This window comes from Schistocerca cancellata, chromosome 7 (genome assembly GCF_023864275.1).
Source record: "Schistocerca cancellata isolate TAMUIC-IGC-003103 chromosome 7, iqSchCanc2.1, whole genome shotgun sequence".
Taxonomy (NCBI): domain Eukaryota; kingdom Metazoa; phylum Arthropoda; class Insecta; order Orthoptera; family Acrididae; genus Schistocerca; species Schistocerca cancellata.
This window is the reverse complement of record NC_064632.1, coordinates 303,914,533-303,936,021: the sequence shown is the minus strand read 5'-3', so window position 1 is coordinate 303,936,021 and position 21,489 is coordinate 303,914,533.

The following is a 21,489-nucleotide window of genomic DNA, read 5'->3' as shown; positions in this document are numbered from 1 at the left end:
TGTCGTGGTTGTAAAGATGGGCCTCGCCATGGACGTCGGGAGTGAAGTTGCGCATCATGCAGCCTATTGCACACAGCTTGAGTCGTAACACGACGTCCTGCGGCTGCATGAAAAGCATTATTCCACATGGTGGCGTTGCTGGCAGGGTTCCTCAGATCCATAATCCGTAGGTAGTGGTCATCCACTGCAGTCGTAGCCCTTGGACGGCCCGAACAAGGCATGTTATCGACAGTTCCTGTCTCTCTGTATCTTCTCCATGTACGAACAACATCGCTTTGGTTCACTCCGAGACGCCTGACACTTCCCTTGTTGAGATCCCTTTCTGACGCAAAGTAACAACGCGGACGCGATCGAATCGCGGTATTGACCCTCTAGGCATGGTTGAAATACAGACAAACACGAGCCATGTACCTCCTTCCAGTAATGACTGGAACTGACCGGCTGCCGTAACCCCTCCGTCTAATAGGCGCTGCTCATGCATGGTTGTTTACATCTTTGGGCGGGTTTAGTGACACCTTTGAACAGTCAAAGGGACTGTGTCTGTGATAAAATATCCACAGTCAACGCAGGGAGGGAGGGAAATGTCAGAACACCCAGGCTAATCAACAGAGGTCGACAAAAGATAAATGACGTTACATCATTTATTGCCCGAGACAAAAATACGCTTTGAGAATGGGAAGAGTCACCCCAAAGCATAATGCTATACGTCATAAGTAAATGAAAATAAGCAAAATAGACTACAACTTTGAACATGGCTAACGTTTTCAGCAACCGTATACACAAATTTGAAAAATATGGTTCATGAACTAGGACATAACAACAGGAACCCACACCATGAACCACGGATTGAGTGTCAAACAGGAGGAACAAAGTTATAACAGGTCGACGGTTTCAAGTACTTACGATGCATATTCTCACAGGATGGCAACATAGTGAAAGAACTGGAAGCGAGGTGTAGCAAAGCTAATGCAGTGAGTGCTCAGCTACGATCTACTCTCTTCTGCAAGAAGGAAGTCGGTACCAAGACTAAGTTATCTGTGCCCCGTTCAATCTTTCGACCAACTTTGTTGTATGGGAGCGAAAGCTGGGTGGATTCAGGTTACCTTGTCAGTAAGGTTGAGGTTACGGATATGAAAGTAGCTAAGATGATTGCAGGTACTAATGGATGGGAACAATTGCAGGAGGGCTTCCACAATGAGGAAATCAAAGAAAAACTGGGAATGAACTCTATAGATGTAGCAGTCAGGGCGAACAGGCTTAGATGGTGGGGTCATTTTACACGCATGGGAGAAGCAAGGTTACCCAAGAGACTCATGGATTCAGCAGTAGAGGATAGGAGGAGTCGGGGCAGACCGAGGAGAAGGTACCTGGATTCGGTTAAGAATGATTTTGAAGTAATAGGTTTAACATCAGAAGAGGCACTAATGTTAGCACTGAATAGGGGATCATGGAGGAACTGTATAAGGGGGGCTATGCTCCAGACTGAACGCTGAAAGGCATAATCAGTCTTAAATGATGATGATGATGATGTAAAAATCTGCCAACCGGTTGCATAGGTTTTCTATATACTTTGACCAGGTTTCATCACCTGTAAGGGTGATTTCATCAGAAGGTAAGGCAATTACCTAAAATGAATATGTCAGATTAAATATCTTATCTAATAAGAGTTTACATTAAAGTAAACGAGTGTAAAACAAATAGTACTTAAATTAAGAACATATCGTCAAAGATGTACAGTGATTTAAGAGCTGATTTGCTCAAGTCATACGTTAAAATATAAGACATAATGTTCTTCAAAAAGTCAAACATTAGAACTTAAGTAACACCGGTGTGGTGTGAGGATACTGACTGTGTGGCAACTAGTCACGCTGACAAGTAAACGTAATGTAGAGCGCGCCACAAGCGGGCCACTAGTAACGTGAGCAAAACAATTTTGTATATTACACATTTTCTGAAGTAAATCATGCGTATAGCCAATATAGCTTTTAACAAAAATTAATTTTACAAATTATTGAGTAACATTTATAAATGAGCTTCAAATGGGATAAAATAGTACAAAATTTTCTACGTTTTACGTAGCACAGGTGGATCCAGAGTTAAATACGACTGGAATTGCATACGTAATGAAGAAAAATGGTTCAAATGGTTCTGAGCACTATGGGACTTAACATCTGAGGTCATCAGTCCCCTTGAACGTAGAACTACTTAAACCTAACTAACCTAAGGACATCACACACATCCATGCCCGAGGCAGGATGCGAACCTGCGACCGTAGAAATCGCGCGGTTCCAGACTGAAGCGCCTAGAACAGCTCGGCCACCGCGGCCGGCCGTAATGAAGACCACCAGTTCATTATATGACAGAAAATTTAAAAAGAAAGCTTGCATAACTAGGACAGAGTGTTCATCTGTCTGGACATTATGTCTTATACTTTAATGTATGACTTGAGCAACTGAGCTCGTAAATCACTCTACATCTTTGACGATATATTCTTCATGTAAGCACTGTCTGTTTTAAACTCGTTTACATTAATGTAAACTCTCATTAGATAAGATATTTAATCTGACTCATTCATTTTAGGTAATTACCTTACCTTCTGATGAAGTCACCCTTAGAGGTGATGAAACCTGATCAAGATATATAGAAAACCTATGCAACCGGTTGTAAGATTTTTACATATTTTTCAAAATAGACTACTTTTGATGTCGAACTATCACTTACTTCAATACTGTTATAATAGAAAAAAGGGCAGCATTATGTCTTTGACCTAGATGCTGCACATTTTTTTTCCATGACAGCTTACTATCTTTCTGGAAACCTAGAAAATGGCGCTGTTCAGTCTTACTAACCGTATGTCCCTCCTATGTATTACAACGTCAGGTTTCGTTGAACTGTGGTTAGTGGCTGTAAAAACTGAGTCTTAATGTGATTTAGTGTTTATTTTTTTTTATAAGCCATCCAATTATGTCTTGAATGCACTATTTGGAACAGTGCCTATGTTGCACACTACATCCTTTACTACCCAGCTAGTGTCAACAGCAAACAGAAATACTTCAGAATCACCTGTTGTACTAGAAGGCATATTAATTATGTAAATCAAGAACCAGAGTGTCCGCAGCACTGATCCGTGCCGCACCCCCATTTAACCACTCTGACCACGTATCATAGTCATTATCAGCACTGTGGAGAATGAGTTTTACTGTGTGGCCTTAAAGTAAGAGGTGAACTAATTGTGAGGTACTGTCCGCATTCTATAATTGTCTAACTTCTGGAACAATATTTTGTGACAAGCACACTCAAATGTCTTAGTTAAATCAAAAAATGCCTAGCTTTCGAAACCTTTTGTTTAATCCGTCCAGTACTTCACAGGGAAAAGAGCATATAGAATTTTCACTTGTTAAACCACTTTCAAAACCAAATCGTGCATCAGACAGCAAATTATGTGAAATGAAATCATCAGCTTTCTTTACACTGCCTTTTCAATAACTTTATCAAACACAGATGTCATAGAAATAGGTCTAAAATTGTTTGCTCTATCAATTTCTCCATTTTTATAAAGCGGATTTTCTACTGAGTACTTTAATCGTTACGGGAACTGACCATTCTTAAAGGAAAAATTACAAATACGGCTAAGTGCAAGGATAACATACGCAACACAGTACTTCAGCATTCTGCTAGATATTCCATCATATCTATGAGATTCCTTCGTATTCAGGAAATTAATTTTAGACTCAGTCTCCCTCTTGTCACTATCGTTGAGGTGAACTTCGGATATCAGTCGCGGAAAGCCATATTTCAAGAGTTTCAAGAGTGTTATACGATTCGCTATAACTATGTTCAGAAAGTAGTTGTTAAGTACTATACTACCATCTTATTTGTCAACAACAGAAACATTTTTACTACATACTGACTTCATATCCCAGACCTTGTGTTGTTGACTTCACACTTCCTTTGCGAATGACCATATAGTTTTTATCTTATCCTATGAATTAGCTATTCTATTTGCATACGATATGCTCTTTGCCCTCTTAATAACATTTTTAATTACCTTACAGTTCTGTTTGTAATCTTCCGTAGCTAGATTCGATGGCAGTCTTCCTGATGTCATCCAGTAGGTGAGGAGAATTCCTGTGATGACCCACTGCATGTTTCAACTGATCCGGCATGAACTCAGAATATACTGAAAATGCCCACCGTCGTAGTGTTCCTGCCACTCTGATTCACGTTAACTAAACGCTATTGAGATGCAGATCACTCCCTCCACATTCAGATGTGAAATGAAAAGTTCTTGCAGGAAGGAAATGTCAGAAAACTAATGACTCTGACATACGAGTCTAGGGTGTGATCCTTCCAAAAATCAGTAGTAAGCCTAGCGTATGGTATTAATCTAACTACTGAAATTAAAACGTACTAGAGATTTAGCTAAATTTATTTTAACGATACGTGCAATCAAGAACAGAAGCTTGATTTCATAATAGTACATCGTTAATTGTGAGCATCATATATAATGCAAACAGTATCTCCAAACAGACACCGTTAGATGTGACTGTAGTACGATGAAGGCTACAAGCTTTGGGTAAAGAAAGTGATAAGAGTATTAATTCACAATTCATCAGAAAAACGTAGTACATAATTCCATTGAGGACATGATGATTGCTTCAGTCTGCTGTCACGTAAATGATATCACATGCAAAATCCAAAAGTGCTTGAATCATTAATAACCCACTGATTAATTAGTGCAATTATGAAATTAGATTCCATCAAGCAACAGACACATGCCTACATTCCTCTAACCATACGTATCTTCTATTCCCATTGCCAGCAAAATCTTACCGTATTTCTTTTCCGCTGCATCTTTGACCATATGCAATGTCTTGCCACTCATGCCTCATGTCAAACTCTAGATATGCGCACCATCTGAAGAGTGCAGTCTCGAAATGCACCTCTGTCAACTGTATCAATACTTAGTACCCTCATGCCGAAGTTCAAGCCTAAAGTGAAAGTGTCTGCAAAATCCACTCTGCTGCCAGTTCTTAAAGCGATCCCCGCCAAGACCCACTCGGTTTCCAATCAAAGAGTATGTCAACATTTTCCCAATGGTAAACCTTGTAGCAGAACTTACAATATCTGCTCTGAAAGTGTTTACTTAAAGGCTAGCCAATCTTTCGTTTTCCAAGTCTGTTAAGTCTTAACAATTTAGAAAAGCATTCCCCAACTCTTGAGATAACTTTCTGGGCTAACCAATACAGGCAGATCCCACGCTTCTTTTCTCGGAAAAGTTGTCCGATCCCTCACTCAGGCTACTTTTCAAGCATTGAGCAGTCATCGCTCTCGCTGCTCCTTTATGGCTCAGATCAGCAAATTCCGTGACTTGGCCTAAGAATCCTGGCAAACTAGATCTTTACAAAACGTGCTTGACACTTCATCCTCAAATACAAATTTAGCCATGTTACCAAGCCAAATAATAACTTATCCACCATTCTGGCCACTCTCACACCATTTTTTTTACTATCAGAGCCCAACATGGGCGCAGAAAGTATGTGTGAGACAATTTTAGCTGCATAAGGGACTACGTAAAGAGAATCACAGTCCCAGCGTTCTCCATAGTGCTCATAGTAAGGCTGATTCGGCAATGCTCGTCCGCAAGATGCCTGCACAGTTTCTCCAAAAAGACAGTGAGTTGCACCACCGTAGCAGCGTTTACGTAACAATACCGGCCTGGCTGCTCTCTGGGGCGTCACTCTACACTACATGGCGAGGTTCTTCAGATATCAGATTAAGTTGTCTCCTAAGGGCACCTCCCCGGCCCGTGGCTAGCAGTTGTCCCTTTGTGGAGGGCTCTCAAGATTCGTCCAAATTCTCCAGCCCTGTACTAAATGCAAAGTAAGTACTGAGAGTTAATCTGGTTATATTTATAGCGGGATGGCTTGATCTCTGAAATTATCTGTCTCACCATTTTCAATCCAAAGTTTGAATTCATAAAGAAAGGAAAAGTATAACTGTCGCTTGATTATTGATTGATTAATGATAAACAGAATGAAACTACAGTCTGCCACCAGACTCAGGCAGTTCAGTTGGTTGGTTGGTTGATTGGTTGGGTGAGTAAAGGGACCAAACTACAGGGTCATCAGTCCCTGCAGTTCAGTATGAAAGTCTGAACACACACCATGTCAGCCATAGGTGGGCATAGTCGATCTTTTGACAGGACATGGTCCTTATCCCATTCATCTTGTAGCACACACCTTAAGATGGACAGGTGCCTGAGAAAGCGTAGACAAAGGAGCTCCACAACTGGATGTCATAGACTGCATTTCACACAACAGGTATAGGTGGAACATTCCATTTGAATCCTAACTATAGACATCTATGAGAGACCTCGAACTTAGGCAACTTTGGGTTTTCACCTTCGACATATTTCACGTTTGGGAATGCTTGTGAATGCGAAAAATTACGGATTGTTACGTCATTTGAAACCTCTATTAATATGAAGGTCCCCCTATAACTGACTTGGTCAGCCAGTTAAAAGTTTGAGGTTGGGAAGAATATACCACCTCCAACAAAACCAAGGCTATTAAAGCACTGCGGTGACCTTCATATTAATGATAGCCTTACTTACTTATCATTGGTGTTTAGTTCTCTCTCTCTCTCTCTCTCTCTCTCTCTCTCTCTCTTCATCCAGAGGGTGACTGTGATGGTTCTTATTATGGGTCCTATGAGACGCAGAACGTGTTGGCTTTTGATAGCTTTCAGTATGTGTCAGTGGGATTGTGATCAGGTGGCTTTGCAGCCATGCAAGCTTTCTCATTTTCATAGACTGTTTCTCAAAGAATTCTTACAATATCCTGGAGTGAAGGAATGGTGTATCGTTGTGCTGAACATCAGTGCACCTGATAGGTGTCATTGGAGAACAAAAGAGTGGACATTGTTAGATACTGTTGTGTATCATTGCGAAGATATTGCACGTTGAAAAACTCTTGTCCCCACCTAACCTCTAGAGTGTTCCTGCTATGTGCCACAATGTTGCCCTGTAGGAAAGTGAAATGTATTGCCTGATGTGGATGTCAGTGTACCCACTCAGTGCCATTAGTGAATGCCACAATGTGTCACACCTCATCAGTCCATGCGACTGTACTCATTTATAGTGTTCATTGGGGGTATTGCAGCATCCATACTAATTCCTGTGACCTGTGGCGTGGAGTGACCATACGAACATCCGAGATGGTGGATTCTATACCCCATATAGAGTGGGCAGGTTTGGATGATGTGGTAGTTCACCAGCTCTAGTTAGTTATTGAACAATCAGCTACACTACGAGCCTTCTATCCACAGTTCCAGACTGAAACATCAAGTGGTTACTCTTACCATTAAAGAATATTATGCCAAGGGTAACCAACTCTATCATGAGCGATTTTCACCGAATCATGGTACTGACAGTACAATAGTGACATTTTGACTCTTGAAAGGCGCAGCGCCCGTTTGTCGACAGGAATTTATCCCTTGTATCGGGCATGTACCATTAGCACGTGTTCAGATATGCTGGTGTCACATGTCGTGACGACATGTTCATCATGTGGCAGCGAAAAACAGTTCCAGTAGCAACAGACTCAGACAGTGACATGGAGCTGTACCAGCTGTCAGTTTTCGCCATTGGTGCCGCGGCAGTCTACAGTCTATCTACCGAAGAAACACTCTGGAAAGAGGCCACGCCTCCCAGAGCTCACGTCATGTTACATGGAGGGACACAGTGACCACCGATCGACTATAACTATGCATCTCGGCGTAGACGACCCATTCTGTTGTGTACACGCTTGATAGAGTGTTGACTGTCCTAGCTATTCTCTGTTGACGACATTTGCTCGGACTACTACTTCTTCTTTTGTTAGTGCCTTTGTTGCACAGTTTTCGCAGGGTTGGCATTGTTACCTTTGGATTTGACGTGGTTAATGGAAGGGGTGGCCGGATGCCCTTCGTGTCGCCAATCCGTAACCCCAGGAAGGAATCAGTATACCCCAGCTGTCTCCATCCAGTGTAAACTATGAAAAACTGCGAACGTAATGCAGATGTGTGCGAGTTGTGTAACTGAGGCGGGACGTGGCGACCAGCCCAGTATTCACCTAATGGGATGTGGAAAACCGCCTAAAAGTCACATCCATGCTGGCTGGCACACCTGGGCGGATTCGATCCGGGGCCGGCTTGCCTATCCGAGTAGTGTCCGTTATTGCTCTTGGCTAACCTGGCAGGTTAACTTTTGCTCAGACTATTATTGGGCTTTAATTTTGGCCAATTATGTTCTGTGTGTGTGTGTGTGTGTGTGTGTGTGTGTGTGTGTGTGTGTGATAGAGAGAGAGAGAGAGAGAGACATTGAACTTAACGTAAGGTTATGTCTTTTATTGAGTATATTTTGACAACATTTTAAATTTTTTAATTCGGTCGATAGTTAAATGAAACTCTGAAATATAAATTTTTCTTGCCACTGGAAGTAGTTAGATAGGCAACCTGCATTTGATTTGGGTGACCACTGTTCGCCATTTAGTGATATAGAAAGTTCATTCCTGTACATCTTCCATGGTACACGTAAATTAATTATGGACAACCGTCAGTTGTACAAATTGAATGCCGACAATGAAAATTTGTGCCAAGACGCGACACGAGCCTTGATTTCCCGCTTGTCGTGAACGGTTGTTTTACAATTATGTTATCAGAGCACGCCTTATGGCCGGATCCAAATTTCCGTATCTCGTCAACCATTTGATCACAACCTGCACTCCTACATTCATTACATGCATTCCCGTAGAGGGGTATGCATATCCGAGGAAACATTATCTAGTATTCCTGAACAACACAGATTGTGCAGTGTTGTATACTTCTATACTGCTGAACGCAACATACGTAAAGTTAATGAAAATCCACGTCGAGTGGAACTTACCTTCGAAGATTTTACCTCTGGACGTAGCAGTTGCGATGTGATATTACAATTGTTTTAAAAATTTGCCCGAGTTCACGTTTAAAACAATCGCATCTCAGAAATTTGCCGAGTAATTCTTTTAAAGTGAACTCTTTAAAGAACGTAGTCTTGTGCAGAAAATGGAAACTAACGTAAAGGTTGTCCTGTGAATAATTTTTTATGAGAAAATTGCTAGATTGTCGTGGCCCACGATGACGTAATGCCTGTCCTCTATCGTCTCCGGTTCATCGCTAATGGCAGCGGCGGGTAAGTCTTTTAGAAATCCTGCCAAAAATGTGGCATAATGTCAGAAAAATTATTAAGGAAATCGCGAGATGAAAGCCAGCGGGCAGTAAGTCGATTTTCTAAGATAATCGTAAAGGCCCAAATCAGCAAGAGTTCCTCGGAAACTTCGTGCGAATTTCAGTAATTAGTCACGTATAAGAAAGATAATTTGAGAATTGGTGGTCAATTTCAAAACAGTCATGTTGTGCATAACACACCAAGTGGATACCCTTGATCCACAATATAGAGGTGTGTTAGACATAAAGTGCAGTACATACGATTTTCTTTTAAATTTCAGGAGTGCGAAACGTATCTTGCCGATGGATTCCGCACTATTTGATCTAAGCTCACAAATAGGCATTTATCAGATGTTGTTAGGAAATGCTAAAAAATTCGAACGAGTTGATACTCAGACCGTGTACAATGCTTGACAAATAAGTGAAATACGCAGAATAGTAGGGGGAAACGATATAAAACTGCACAGGTATGAGAGAGTATATGATGTTATGTAAGTGATCATAAAATCTAGTCAAATCTACAGACAACTTAGCAGTATACCGAGCTGACAAAAGTCAGGGTGTGCTGTAACATTCTGCGTGGTGTCTGTTGCTTTAAGTCGTGTCTCCCTACCACTTTCGCGCAACGACGCTCTGAGGATGTTTTTTAGGGAATTGACTAGTTTGAACCTGGGACCTGTTGCTGGTAAGGAGACGCCAGACCACACATGACATGTAGAGTTCAGTGAGACTAGCGATGATATAACCAAACACTTAATGATTTTAGCGTCAGCTCCCCTGAACTCCCTACAAAAGAATCTTAATACCAACTAAATTTAGTGGAAGGGGTTCAAGGCTTTCCTATTTTTAGTTAGCTGGTAAAATAACGTCGAGAAAGCAGTTAAGTTTACCATTGGAAATTTTATTCTAATCACAAAACATTGTTTATAAATTGCACTATTGATAAAAGGAAATGTTTTAATACAGGATGGTAAAAACCAACAGCGTTCAACTAAAATGTGAACGAATATTCCCTGAATGGGTTTCCAAGTTCTACAATGGATCGAAGGATGACATATGCCATATCACATCTATAATCTAGGTTTAAATTAAGTTTCACAAAAGAGAAAACTATCAAAATGGTATACAGTGACCCTCAATTATCTTTAATTACTTATCTAACTTGTCGTAAATTACAGTGGCTGATGTGGCTTCTCAATAATTATGTAACAGACAAATCATCGCGTTTCAGATTTTTACTTCAAGTGGCAAATGTGAACACCATGAGATTTAATTGACGATCGACACTAGTATTACGTAAAAAGAGGATTAACAGATGAGATTTCTGCAGTTCTGAGTGAAGCCTTATGCGCTCAAAAATGCGGCATCGCGTGCGTTCATTACTTCGTCGGTGTTCGTCAGGGGGCGGCGGCCGGCGCAGCTCCATCCAGCTCGCCGTCTCCGAAGCAACTCTTTTCTAACTTCTCCTTGCTACAATTTACTGAAGTTGGTTTAAAAAAAAACTATCTGGCTGTTTTTCATCTGACCAATCAGGGTCTCAATGTTAACCTTAAGCTCCACCAACAAAAATTCTGTCTATCCAATGAGAAAAGTTATACTTTTCGTGGTGAGGCAATGTTTTTAACGTTTGCAACGTAACAGGGATGCGAAAAAGTCTCACGTCAAAGCTTCGGGCTGGAGTGGCCCTTTTTGTGTTATCGTAAGGTCTATACTGTTCTTGTGGAGGGCTCTAGCTTTTAACATGGGCTGGGGGGGTGGTCCTAGCGGTTAGCTGGCAACGTGGGTGTCCATCCCTTATCGTAGGGCCTTCTAGCTTAACATGGTTCTGCTCTCGGCTTCTGTTCTCGGAACTGCGTCTGTCTCACGGTGGGAAGGTATGACATGCATTTAGGCACTCTTGTGTTAGTCTGTGGTATTCTATTTGCTCCCGTTACTCGTATTACTTTGGTTAATTTAATGTCACGATTTATTCGGAGCTATGTGACATACTACTGGATTTGTTTATCATGTCAGGGTTTTCATGGGAGGTGTTGGATTTGCCTGACACCTTACAGTGCTTCCTAACATCGTGCCGTTTCTCCTTTTCCCCGGCGTAATGCGGCAACTCTACTTGGCATAGACTCAACAAGTCGTCGATAATGTACATGTACGAAGAAACATTGAAGTCCAATTATGTCTTCTGGAAGCATCAATTTTCTTGTCAGGTAGTGTATAAGATCCTAATAGGAGATGGAATTTAATATATTTGAACAGGGCGGAAATTTATCAGTAATCACCTGATTGAGTATCCCAAAACGAACCGAAGCCAATGTGAGTGAGTAGTTCGCACATCACTTCAAAGTGGAGATCAGGAAAATCAGCTATAAGAATCGCATCTATCTTTGTCATAATGACACCGGCTGGTGGAGAATAACATCGACTTAACGTCGCGTTGCTCGTATAATCCAGATTTATCACCTAACGACTTCTTTATGTTTCATCAATAGTGTCAGTGTCGTTGGGATGTATGTATCCCACGATAAGTTATCAGATATTCATTGGGATTTTGCTGCTGGTTATTGCTGTATATCACTCTCCAGCTGGTAAAGCAAATTCTGCGAAATGTTAGCAGATATCTTACAATTACAGACAGCACCTGGCGGATGTGCTGACTGCAAGTTTCATTGTTAATCCTCTTCTCGCTACATGTCTAACAATAAAAAGATGTCACTGATCGATTTTCTTGTCCTACTAACAGGGAAAATGATGGCATTGGGAAAAAAGAAGCGATTGTCGAAAAAAAGGGAGATGTTGGACGCCTAAGTGCTGCGAACAAATCAATCGTCAATATTGGATACCATCATCTACCAACTAAAATTGAAACAAGAAGAAGGTGCGAGGTACCAAGTGTGAAACTGCTTTATGTAAAATCTTTCTAACAACGTGTCATAAATAAGAGGATCGATATGACTGTCACATGATGCACTCGAATTTAATGTAATGACAAAGACTTCGTCATATAGAATATGTCGGAAAGGGACGTATTTGTAATATGAATACGATCTTATGCGCATCTCTGAAAAAAAAAAATTAAAATACAGGACGATTATTCGTTCTGTACCACTGAGACGGTGCACAAAAGCAAGGAAACACCAAAAATGCAATGCATTACCACGCTGCCGGCCGCTGTGGCTGAGCGGTTCTAGGCGCTTCAGACTGGAACCGCGCGACCCCAATGGTCGCAGTTTCGAATCCTGCCTCGGGCATGGATGTGTGTGATGTCGTTAGGTTTGATAGGTTTAAGTAGTTCTAAGTCCAGGGGACTGATGACCTCAGATGTTTAATCCCATAGTGCTCAGAGTCATTTGAACCATTATCACGTCTAACATGGCGTAGGAAAGCTGTTGGGGTGAAAACAGCTTCTACTCGTCTCAGAATGAGTAAATACTGGTATTATGTGCTTCCTGCAAAATGGAGATCAGTACGGGTAATGATGATGAAGGTGGTTAGCATCCTACTCACCAAAGTAGATCACAAAGTCGTAATAATACCGAGATGTAGTGACTGTGGTGACCGGGACAGATGTGACAATTCATTCTCGTGCCCAAAAACCAGTGCTGGGCGATGCGAGCTTTTATCGAAGCTCTGTAGTTTTCGAATGCAGCATCACCACTGGCCAACAAATATTGTACCATGGGACGAACCTGACCAGAAGAAATAGTCACGTAATCCTTGAAGTAATGCGACTTCGCAGATTAACTCTGGAGCGAATATAATATCACGATATGGCTGCCTAAATCATCAACGAAGCCTTGCTTTGTTTCATTGATGGGACGTAATGTCAGCCACATGCTGAAAACCGTGTGAAACAAAACTCATCCGACGAATTTTTTTTTTCCATTCCTCCATAGGTTTTATGGCTTTAGCACTGTAGGCGCCACTCATGACACCAAATCTGTAGGCGCCCCGGTAGTCCCGGTCGCCTACGGTGGACTGGATGGCCGAGCGGTGACCTCTCCAGTTGTGAGTACGCTAGGAAACGGCTGTAGAAGCGTCAGAAACGCCAAAGAAACATTATTAATTCATAACACCTTTATTCCTGCCGAGTACAATGTGGCTTGGTGATATCAACGACCTGTCCCGAGTCCTCGCTGACTCGTAGCGATGACACCAGATCCGAGCCGCACCAGTCTTGCTAGCGCAGCGCCGCGTGCTGTGATGTAGCGGAGGAATGCCCTTACTTTGGCCGCGCGTTGCTGGCGGCGTCCGACTGGTCGGCCGGATCGCGGCGGACAGCAGGCTGCTGCGCGTAGAGGCTCCGGGTTGGAGTCCCCGGCGCTGTCGGCACCAGAAGCGTTCTCAGTGTACTCTATCCCACTCCGTCTTCTTTCCCGCTCCTCCCGGTGGCTCGTCCTCGGTGGACGAGCGGAACGGGCTGCAGTCCCCCAGCGTCGTCGCCTCACCCGGTTGTGACGGTGGATGCACAGGGCCTAGGCCCCGCACGATCTCGACGGCGGCTCACTCATGTGGTCAGCATTGGCGGCGAGCGAATCTGCCGCGAAGTCTGCTAATCCTGGGTTGATGATTGGCAGCGGCTGCACAGAGGACCAGAGCTGGTACTGTCCCCTCACTTCTGCTGCTGGACGGGCCGCCCTTACTGCAACATCTCCTTAATAAAGATTAACATGTAGATCACCGAGCTGAACGCTACGCAGCCACTCAGTACACATCTAACTGCAAGTCTGACAGCGAATGCGAGTTCTTTGCTGCTATCAAAGCTGGCGTATTTAAAGGAAGCACGAGCGACGTCCTGACGTCATGCTCGTTTGTAATGACCGCATTCGTTCCACTTATACTGCTGATTCATCTGTCGTACTCGCCCCTTAGGTGTTCTTGCGACAGAGTTACGTGTTGTTGCGGCAGACTTACGCGAAGTTGTGAAATACAGTACAGCTGACGCTATACCTCTGTCTTGCACTCTACGTAAGTCTCCGTCTAACACAAACCCGCGTGCTAAGCAATTCTCTCTCGCCTGTTGTGTGTAACCAGGCCATTGTCCCTGCGTGACGACACATTCCATATATGTGCAATCCTGTTACTTCTTGGTCAACCTACTGCCTCTGACTCTCGGCATAGAGCCGGCCGCGGTGGTCTCGCGGTTCTAGGCGCGCAGTCCGGAACCGCGCGACTGCTAGGGTCGCAGGTTCGAATCCTGCCTCGGGCCTGGATGTGTGTGATGTCCTTATGTTAGTTAGGTTTAAGTAGTTCTAAGTTCTAGGGGACTGATGACCACAGCTGTTAAGTCCCATAGTGCTCAGAGGCATTTGAACCATTTTTTGAACTCTCGGCATAGGCAACGAAACTTTGGCAATATTCCACGTTTCCAACTCTTTACTATTCTGCGACACTACAGCACTAGATTTTCCAGATTTGGTCATTTGCGTCACTAGAGAGTGGTTTTTGAATTCCAACTCACTTTTCAAGGAACTGCATATAGAACTCCATTGTTTCGTTGTTGGTTTGGTGCTGACATGGTTCGTGGGTGCAGCATTCAGTTCTGCAGTGACTTAAGCCGCTGTCGTCCCCTTATTTTTCGTCACAACCGTCTTCAATGGTCGTCTTCAACCATCACTCGCCCGTGTTGCGACTGAGCGGATGATGTTTTTCCCTTTCTTTTTATGTGGTATAGATCTCCGATACGGTGCATCTTCAAACACCAATCACTTCGCCCCCCCCCCCCCCTCCCCGTCATTGGTTACGCACTCAGTACCCATACGAGAGCACCAACGATTTGTACTTAACTTAGAGATAATGCACTAACAACTACACACTTGCACCGTGTTGAGGACATTGCATAGGTACTTTTCGTGGTCGAACAGAATGTCGCAACCTGCAGGCTTGACTAGCGTCTCTTTTTATGTTCAGTCACGCATTTCTAGCGGTGTTTCCACATTTTTGTCCGACCCCTATAGATCCAACGTGAAAGCTTCAGTGGAGTACTTACATTAGTATTCATGAAGAGTTTCAGGGTCTCGTGAACTGACTGCTTGCAAACGGTATAATGATAAATATCAGTGAATAGAGCATGTCTCAAAGTTTGATTCGCAATACGCGTTATGATGTACATGCATTATAGGGCAAGGGAGTCAGTACATGTAAACAATTCATCTTCTCCGTGCTGTCGCATTAAATTGCTTCGCGCCTGTAGGTAGGCAACCACATAAACATATTGTCAAAGCAGCTGCTGTCTCGCCTTCTGGGAACATTATTGTCAGTGAGTTTGTAACGGAACATATTAAAGGCTTTACTGTACCGAAGTATGCGATACCCTCTAAATTCAACCAGTTTAACGAGTATTTATGATTATAGAAAAGTTATTGTGTATGTTGACAATGATTGCGTAACATGTCTCCATAAACAGTCAACCCATTAAATTATACTGAATAACTAACCCACACAAAAGTTAATATCACTTGATCACTGATACAGCAAATGTCATCATGTAAAAACACTGAGTTCATCTTAAATAATTAATATGAAGTACGAAAAATAGTGTACAACTTAGGTATTTTGGATCTCCTTCAATAAAAATCACCCAGTGAAACCTATTTGTTCACTAGGAGCGGTTTCACTTAGTATTCACGAAATCAATCCTGTTTTAGACGAAAACCAATGTATTTCTTAATAATTCATGTTAATTACTTATTTATGCAAATTAGAGAAGTCAATTGACAAACTTCTAGAAAACGGACTTTTTGTAACAAAGAATTATTCTGTCAAGTCAACAAATCTGTCTGTCATTTTAATAACATGTTAAATTATGTCACTCGATGCAAATTAATAACTTTTCTGCACAAATTATGATAACAGATGTACATGTGACTTGTAAACTATATCTCTTTTTAGTAGTTCTTTGACAATGTTATAAATACGAGCAGCAAGAAGGGTCGAAAAGCAGTCGGAATGTCACTTTGGTACAGTGTGTTAGTGTGTTATTGTTTGAGGTGGATAAACAATGCAAAGAACATGTAAAGGAAGTTGTGTTGTGTCATAGTCTTTGGTGGACAGTGGAATTAAGATGGCCACCAGAGAAATAAATATTTGAAGTTTACATATTTGTTGGTTTCGTTCATCCTTTATCATCAAAAGCGCATAAAACAAAACACGGGACCTCATGTTTTTAACCCTAGACAACCAGATTTAGAGCCAGTATCAACATCGAGACACAGCAGCGATCCAGCAAGCAGCAGTGATTACTACAATGCATTGTAATGGCGCCAACCTAACATCAAGTGCTAACAAGCTCCGTAAATGGGAGTGAAATAGTGCGATTATAGCAATTAGCAATATCTACGACCAGGCGACCATTACAAGTTGCACCCACATATTTCCCGCTTGCCGTGTCACAAATGTATTGAACACCTCTACTGTTCTGTAGGGACCTGCAGAGGTGATGCTCCTGTGTTTTGTGTGTATCTTGCAGTTCCCTATACATCCCACCTTACCTAATGTTGGACGACGAAAGGAGGGAAATATTTTTTTCACTAGCTGACCAACGTGCCATAGACCGGGTATTCATTTGGCCAATTTTCTGTTAGAAACAGAAACAAACAAAAAAAACGTGTGTGTCATGTAATGTCGAAAAAAATTAATTTCCATGTATTCGTGAAAACAGCTTTGAAATTATGAAACAACCGTACAAATAAGTACTCATAATGTACAAATTTATAACTACAGCTGCTTCGCATGTCTACAACGCGATTTTGTAAACACCTCAACGCCGCCTCATAGCTCTATAGACGACTATTGTTTTCACCTATATTTGCGCTTCGCAGTTGGAAGCTGTCAAAAGAGCAGCCAGCCGTGAGGGATTTCTTTAATTTGACTCGGCTGTAGGAGTGTCTTAATATAACGAATAAATATTAAAACTTCATGCATCAAGCGGCATTTTTTCACGCATCTCATTGTTAATGACGTCATATCTCAGGAAGTACATCTCCTAAAATGGTGCATTTGTATAGGTTCATTCAGTGGCATTTTTGGAGATAATCTAAGAAATATGCTGTGAATAGAGTTAGTAGCCAAGAAGTAATAAATTTAAAAGTCACGCATCATGCAGCACTTTCCACATGTCTCAGTGTCTATGACTTCAAATCTCCTGAGCTATGGGTCACACAGTGTTACAATTTTCTAGGCACATTCAGCGTCATAAGTGAATATCCTCTGCAAATTGCGTTGCGAACAGAGTTAGTAGCGACGGAGCAATAAATTTAAATGTCAAGCACAGTGCAGCACTTTTTCGCGCATCTCAGTGGTTATGACGTTATATCTCTTGAACTATGATAGGTACGTGGTTCTTACACCAACAGGGATTGTAGCTTAACAATAAGGATGTGTGTACGAAGTTTGATTGAAATCGGTCCTGTGGTTTAGGAGGAGATGTTATACACGCGTACATTTTCATAATGTGTATGGTTTTTGTTACGTCTGACAACGACATTCATTTAAATAACCGTACGTCAATGTCTTTCACTCCGAAAAAGAAGTGGTGAGGAAAGGTCTACGTCAACAAAAAATGAGCTCACGGCGATATTCATCATCACGGGAAGGTGCTGAGTCCTTCCAAAACCATGGTTTTGAGATACCAGCATCTGAATCGGAAAAGTAAAAGTTTGAAAAATAAAACTATTTTCCTTTCATTCTTTTCGTTAAACTGTAAGAGTAGGCTGTCATGTGTGTCTACACAGCCCTCGTCGTCGTCGTCGTCGTCGTCGTCATCATCATCATCATCAAACTGACTGTCGGAGTAGCAAGGCTTTTCAGTTTATCAACCAGAATGAAAGCTTTAGCGTGCGAGGTGATGCGAGTAGAGGCACTCAGCGAACTCGGGTGCGCCTGCCCCGGCTACACGCCCGCACAGCACGGCGCCGCCAGACTTAACACACTGCGCTATCCGTCAGAGCGCCGTATCGGCGCCACGCAGCGTCCCCTTTCTTGCAGCCCACATGGGTCTTGTCAGCCGCTGCAGCCGCAAAGTCAAGTTGATAACTAAAGCTGCCACATTCGGTGTTAAAATATGAGTATCATGCGTGAAGTGTACAAAACGTGCCTCCTCACTTCTATAAGGAGGTTGCTCGTGTAGGAAGTGTAGGAAAGAGGAGAGAGGTAAACTTTGCATGTGCAAAAAGTCAGAGTGGTTGTTTAACCCTTGAGTGTATGCATTTCTAGACTAACAAAAATGCATGAAAGGGGTCCTTCCTCACTCGGAACAAGTAGAAAATACTACGGGGTGGCCCACGGGAAACATGTTTTCAGTTGACCATCTTGTCAAGGTACAAAATGTACTCGAGCCATCTCCCACATGTAGTTGGACCAAATTTATTAGTTGATTGTGGTTTCCTTAATGATAAGGCTTATAGATATAATGTATATAGGAGTTTCAGTAAATTAAACTATTTTTTAAAATGATCGAGATCACTGTCAGTTATGAAACAACAGTTACTACACCATACTACAAACTATGACACTGCGTTTAACCTCAATTACGGGAATAAACGTGCCGAAGAGAATGACAGAGCCCAAAAACTCGTTGTTTTTAGTTACTTGCATAGCAGCCAAACAAATATGTGCTAATTCTTTCTTCTTATAAAGGAATCCTGTACCTAAGAGGTGATGTCTTTCATGAAATTTCCTACACAAACCTTGTATGGTGAAATCAAAAATTAATTAGCCATAGTTAGTATCCGTTGTAGGCATTCTGGCGACAGAGTTCTTATTATATAATCAAATGATACATTCATATTGTGGTAGACACTACCTCAGATTTACTACACAAATTTCGAGATTATATTATAAAATGACTGCCTCAGAAATATGATATTCAGCTAGAAGCTTGTCATATTTTTACCATAGTGAGATGTGATTCAAATGTGTACCGTTTTTATATTTTGCAAGGAATTTTTTGCGAAAAATATGTTCAAAATGATTTCATCAAAATTTAGATGACAGTTTCTTTTAAACTGCACTCAAGCAATTTGCAAATACCCATCTTCGACGCCAAAAGTTGTTATCATTATTAATTAGGAGGGAATTTTAGAATAAAATTTATCATATGTGGACATTTTTCTTCTAATTGTACACATGATCAGATTAACCAACACATACACTTCATTTCATTTTACATTTCATGTTTTCCAACCGAAGATATTTCACATAATAGCTGAACTTCATGACCAGTTTAAGTAAAACAAATATCTAGTTTCATTTCCTCAAAGTTAATAAATGATAGGGAAAAACAGAAATACCAGTTAGATGGGAACCTTGGTGATATAATATTTAGTAGCATTTCCTTTCAGAATGTGAAGTTCAAATCCGGATGACAGGGCAAATTTTTTATTGTTTTCTAGTGGCTCATTAAGCGTGCTCTGTAACATAACGATTAGGGGGCGATGATAATGTAAAGGTGAACAATTTTTGAGCTATAAATAGCTTGTCTCTAATTTAAGTTTTATATATAATATTTAACTTTTATATACATCTGGTTTATGTTGTTATTTACCAAATAACGATATTTTTCTGTGCCCTCTAAGAAGTGTGATGGTTTATGTGATGTAACACGAATGAAAAGGAGCCGGTGATCACTGAAGATATTTTTACTGTAAAATTTATATTTTCGTTCATATTTTCAGTCGAAAACCTCCACAATGATATGAGTGCTATATTGAGATAGTGATTCCTTCGGTCTTCTTCCACTTGGCGGTGACACAAGTTACTATAAAGTCATAACACGACAAATCAGTATCGTATTGAACCACATAAATCCATCAGATTGTGGAGTTCTAAACCTATGAAACTCGTCGAGATAATAAATAAATTGTGACTGTAACAGTGAAACTTCTTGTTTCATTCGAACTGGGGAACATGCAAATATGAAGTCAAATACCATATTATTATTATTATTATTATTATTATTATTATTATTATTATTATTATATATTTAATATAATATACTATAAACCAGTGTATATGAGACTTCTAAATGTGTTATAGTAAGCTATAGTAAATGTAAGCTCCAAGCAAATTTCTCAGACCCCATAGAATTCCAATTCTGGTTTGATCTTTGGGTACTTAACATCATGGTGTATCTCATGCTGTATGAATGACAGATTACGTATCAAGTAGAATAAATAAAAGAATCGTAGTCATTTTTACACCAAGCTACATCATCTGAACCATCTTCTATGGAAATCACAGTTCACCACATTTTCCAGAGAGCGACAGGCAGTCCAAAGAAATATTGCCTCATCTATAAAAGAATGAAATAAAAGTAAGTTCGATAATCAAGGTATCAGAGCTTCCCACTGTTAAATATAATTTAAAACTTATTCAATTAATCGTAAGCTTATTTGACCCATGTCGTGTTAATAAACAATTATGTGCTCTTTAGAGTATTATTGTTCTCTAATTCGTATGTATGCCAGTGAAAGGAAAATAGAGAGGATGATGAAATTAATTATCTATCTTTGTTTTATTATTCATGCCAGAATTAAATATAAATTCGTAACATTATTGGAAATGTGCTGGACTTGTCATTTCAGTTCATCTAACAGAGGTATTTTATCATTATTTTTAATGTAGACCAAACAATCAAATGAATGCAAAATAAGCAGGATAGTTTTGTAATGAATTGAATGTAACAAACAGAAAAAACTGAATATAGTTAACAATATTAGCCCGAAAACTACACACGTCCTCTCAAGAGCGCTATACTTGATAAAATATCTTCGCTTAGTTTAAATAGAGGATTTTTTTTAAGGCCCTCAACTACACAAATAAAGGCGTATGTGTGCAAAACTGTATGTGCTTGATCGGTTAATAAGGTATTGCCTGTTGAGAAAACACCACATTCCGAGGATTACTTTGTGCCACAGTAATTCTAAGCACATCCAGACGCTCCTGTGTGTCTAATTCCACATATCTCCATCTGATTGCTACGATGGTCAACAAGTTTTATTTATATATGTGTTCGAAAAGCAGCTCCTTTCTTGACGTACCCATTAAAGAAGCTATGCTTCCAATTGAACGTGGAACCTCCCATTTTAGAGAATATATCCGATAATCGTCGTTGATGAAAAACCGTAGAGATGTCACTAACGTTCCTTTTCAGTAGCATGTGATGGACTGTGTGACATGAAACGCTCGCAGTCATTTCATTTGGGTATCTTTACTGCCAAAAGGTACCGTTATGGGATGGAAACGACGCGG